This window comes from Etheostoma spectabile, unplaced genomic scaffold (genome assembly GCF_008692095.1).
Source record: "Etheostoma spectabile isolate EspeVRDwgs_2016 unplaced genomic scaffold, UIUC_Espe_1.0 scaffold58, whole genome shotgun sequence".
Lineage (NCBI taxonomy): Eukaryota > Metazoa > Chordata > Actinopteri > Perciformes > Percidae > Etheostoma > Etheostoma spectabile.
The window spans coordinates 434905-438748 of NW_022605629.1; positions in this window are offsets into that span (position 1 = coordinate 434905).

Sequence of the window (3844 nt, forward strand, 5' to 3'; positions counted from 1 at the left end):
AAATGTATGGAAAATAAATAAAACACATAAATAGAGTAAAATACAATATGAATGTGATATTTATCCTTCTGAGACCGAGACACACAAAAAAAACAGCACCTCTGATTCATAGTTTAATCATTTTTCATTTTTTTAATAGCTAGTGAAATCCTGACGAGTTAGCGGTTACGGAGGTCTCTTCCGGGTCTTTCTAGCCTCTACAGGTGATTTTCTATCCAGCCTGGAACTTCCAGCCTCTTTGGGCTTTAAATCCACACTGTTACATCCAAGATTGATCTACTTTATGTCCATAATTCATCGCGTTTTGGCTCATTTCTGCCGCTAGCTCGCTGCTCCGTCTCTCCTGGCTGTTGTTTCCGGAAATGAAGGCCCCAGTATGCCCATATATGGGAGACAACGTCACCCTCTTGTATGGAAGGCCAGAGGGGACAAAAAGGCCATTTGGCTGTATAGAAGGCCTAGAGGCGCACATATTTGGCAATTTACAATTTAGCATTGCTGTGGTTGTAATATCAATAAATATGACATTATTACGTTATAAGTAAATGTCATGAGAGCAAAAGCGTCTTGACTTTCTTTGAAAAAATGCATGTATTTTGTCAACTGTATAAGTTATAATGATTATTTCTTCACAGTGTGACTCCCAAGACATATGAGAAGTGTTTTAGAATGGAAAATGGCTTATTCATTACTTATCTGTCTGTGATATCAATACATATCTGGAAGATTCATGTTCCGTTTTATTTATTTATTTTTCTTTAAGGCCTTACAACCATTTTTAACATGCAAGTGTCCTCAATGCAACCCAAATATTCTAATAACCCAGTTTGTCCTGAAAAAAATGATGTTCATATCTTGACTGTAGACAACAGGGCTGATGTTTTACAAGCTTTAATATAAAATAAATCCAGAAGGACAATAAACTGTAAAAATGGCCTCAGGGCTCGTAGTACATAGTCAAGTATACATACTGTGTACATTCAAGTAATAGAAATACACAAAAAACTGATTTTTTTGAACTGAACAAGTTTTTACCCAAATGTTGACATTTACAGTAGAGCAGGTTCGTTTAGAAACATATGAACTTTTCTGTATATTTTATAATCTGATGTTACAACAACCCTTTGCAACCTATGATACACCCAGGTGTTATGTGAGACATGTCCATTTTTACACAAAGGTATCCACTTTCAGTACCGTCATTTGTTCCATCATGCCACCTCTTTTTCAGTCTGTGTCCAGTGTGGCCTGTGTTCGGTGGTTTTGGCTCGTGAACCTGAGCCAGGCCATGCAACAGAGATATTAATCATATCACATCCATACAGTGATAGTAGCACACAGCTGTTAAAACATAATCAAATGTATGACACTTTGTTATTGGATCAGTACTTGGTATCAGCCAAAATTCACATATTGTACGGGAAGCAAAAAATGGTATCGGACCATTCTACTTATTACATAAGTAGGCTGAAGCAGTGTTTCCCAAAGCGGGGTCCAAGGACCACGAGGGGGCCATGAGTGGGTTCCAGGAGGTCTGTTGAAGTAGTACAATGTTGTACAATGCATCTGTTTCTGCAGATGCATTGTTTACGTTTTGCATATGTTTATGCATCTGTTCATCTGTCATGTATTTTCATTGCTTTTGGACATTGAGCTAATGTACACAGTTGCTTCAAAAAGTGTCAATAATTGTGAAAAAATATATAATATATAATATGTATAATAATATAATATAATAAAAGTGTAAATAATTTATAATAAATTACAATGTGACAGTCTATAAAAAGAAATGGAGAACTGGAAACCAATCGACAATGTTGCAGTTACATGGTAATGTTTTATTAATTTTAAGTCTGCATAGGTACAATTTTATTTGTCATTTGGGTGTATGGAGGTGATTTATCTAAATTACACTAATGAATTTGATGTAAACGACTGAAACACACAGCTCAACACAAAAAGGTGCTAACAGGAGCTCACCTGAGAATTCTATTCTCTTAACTGCCAAAGAGTTGCAGCAAAGTCAATTTAAAAAACAACAAAAACGTCACTTTCTGAGGCTAAGTCACAAATTAAGGCGGCAGAAGGCAGGTGAGACACCTGGGAGTCGGTCAGGGTCACTTGTCCTCCAACAGTGAACCTCAAACTGTTTCTGAGACAGCATTTGTCTCTTTTGTTAGATATTTTACATGCCATTCCTCTGGTAGATTTATAAAAAAAAACGGTTTAAAGGAAGTGAAGATCAAACAGTTACGTCTTGTCCCAAGAAAGACATGATCCACACTGGTATCTCTTAATAAGGTTCTTATTGGAGAACTGCCATCTTACCTTCCGGGACGTCTCTGCTACTCAGAGGGACATTATCAGACTCGCTCTGCTGACTGGCTTTGACTTCATGGTCCACGAGCTCGCTCTGAACATGAAGAACCTGCACCTGGAAGTAATTGCAGCACTTTCTTAAAATCAACTTAATTCTGCCTCTTGGACAATATAGTACTCTGGTTTTAAAGCTGCAAACTTCTACTTGTCCAGTTACTGCTCTGCATAATTGTATTTTCTTTTTCAACCCTATTATCCTCATTTACTTATCAAATCATTTTCCAATTCTATTGTCTTTCTGTATTTCTTATGATTGTACTTTCTATGTTGTTGTCCTGTTTTTTGTGGTAATAATCTGACTCATGACATTAAAAAATAATGGTCGCCCCTCGATGATCTTTCGAGGATAAATAAAAGTTGAATGAATGCAATAAAAAACACCAATCTTGATGTAAAGTATGCAAAAAAATGAGCATTTTACTACAAGACTTTAGATGCTATTTTACAAAGTGGTTGTTAAGTATGTTCTCTATAAACTGGACGCAATAACCTGTGAAGGACCAACCCTTTAATTGTTCTAGTTTGTCCTGGTTTGACTGATGCCTGTGTCCTGAAATGAGCCGCTGGTCCGACACGTCTCTCTGCCGTCCTTAGTTAACATCCCAGAGGTCAGAGATCCAGGATGAAGTTGATCCCCAGCCCTTCATGTAAAAACATGCTGACGAGACCGAACAGTTGCTTTCTGTGCTCCCTTTTACGATGTTTCTCATTAGCGAGGCGTCATCTGTTCCCTGTCCTTTATCAAAGGAACAATTTGGGTTTGGGGGTCCTGTGGGGTCGTTTTAGGACATGAACCTACGCCATACAGTCAGCCCCTCGAAATGGCACCCACGGCACCGTGTTCAACCTGATTCCCAGCCAGACCAACAATGGTGCTTTTCAAATGTCACCCGATACGGAGCCGCGTGGGTGCCAAATTGGGACGGGGTGCCTGATGTTCCAGGCGCAAAAAGAAGGTGATCAAACAGAACCCGGGTCAGTAGATCCCCTCTAATTGAGAAGTTCACACTTGGAAGGGGGGTTCCCATTCACCGGACAGTACTGACGCAGTGTGCCAAAGTGGAAAGCCGACCAGTGCCTCACAGACAAGAAAAACTCATATTTAGGGACAGAAAACTGGCCCAGCAGTGGATCAGGATCCTTCTACACATTAGATCACAGAACAATCGTTGGCTATGAAGTTGGGTTCATGAAAAGGGCTAGATTAATAAGTTGAAGTATGATGAATCAAACATGGGCCATTATTATATGACAATTATGTTTTCACTCGCTGGTTCAAGGATCTTCAAATGGGGGTCCAGGACCCCAAAGGGGATGGGGGACCTCCAAATTATTGTTAATTTTGTTAATTCTTTTTCAAAATTAAGTCCTCACATGAATCCAACATATTATTAGCAAACATAAATCCCACTGATGACAGGCTTACTATCCTATACTAAGGTTGCCTTCCACAGATACAGCCATA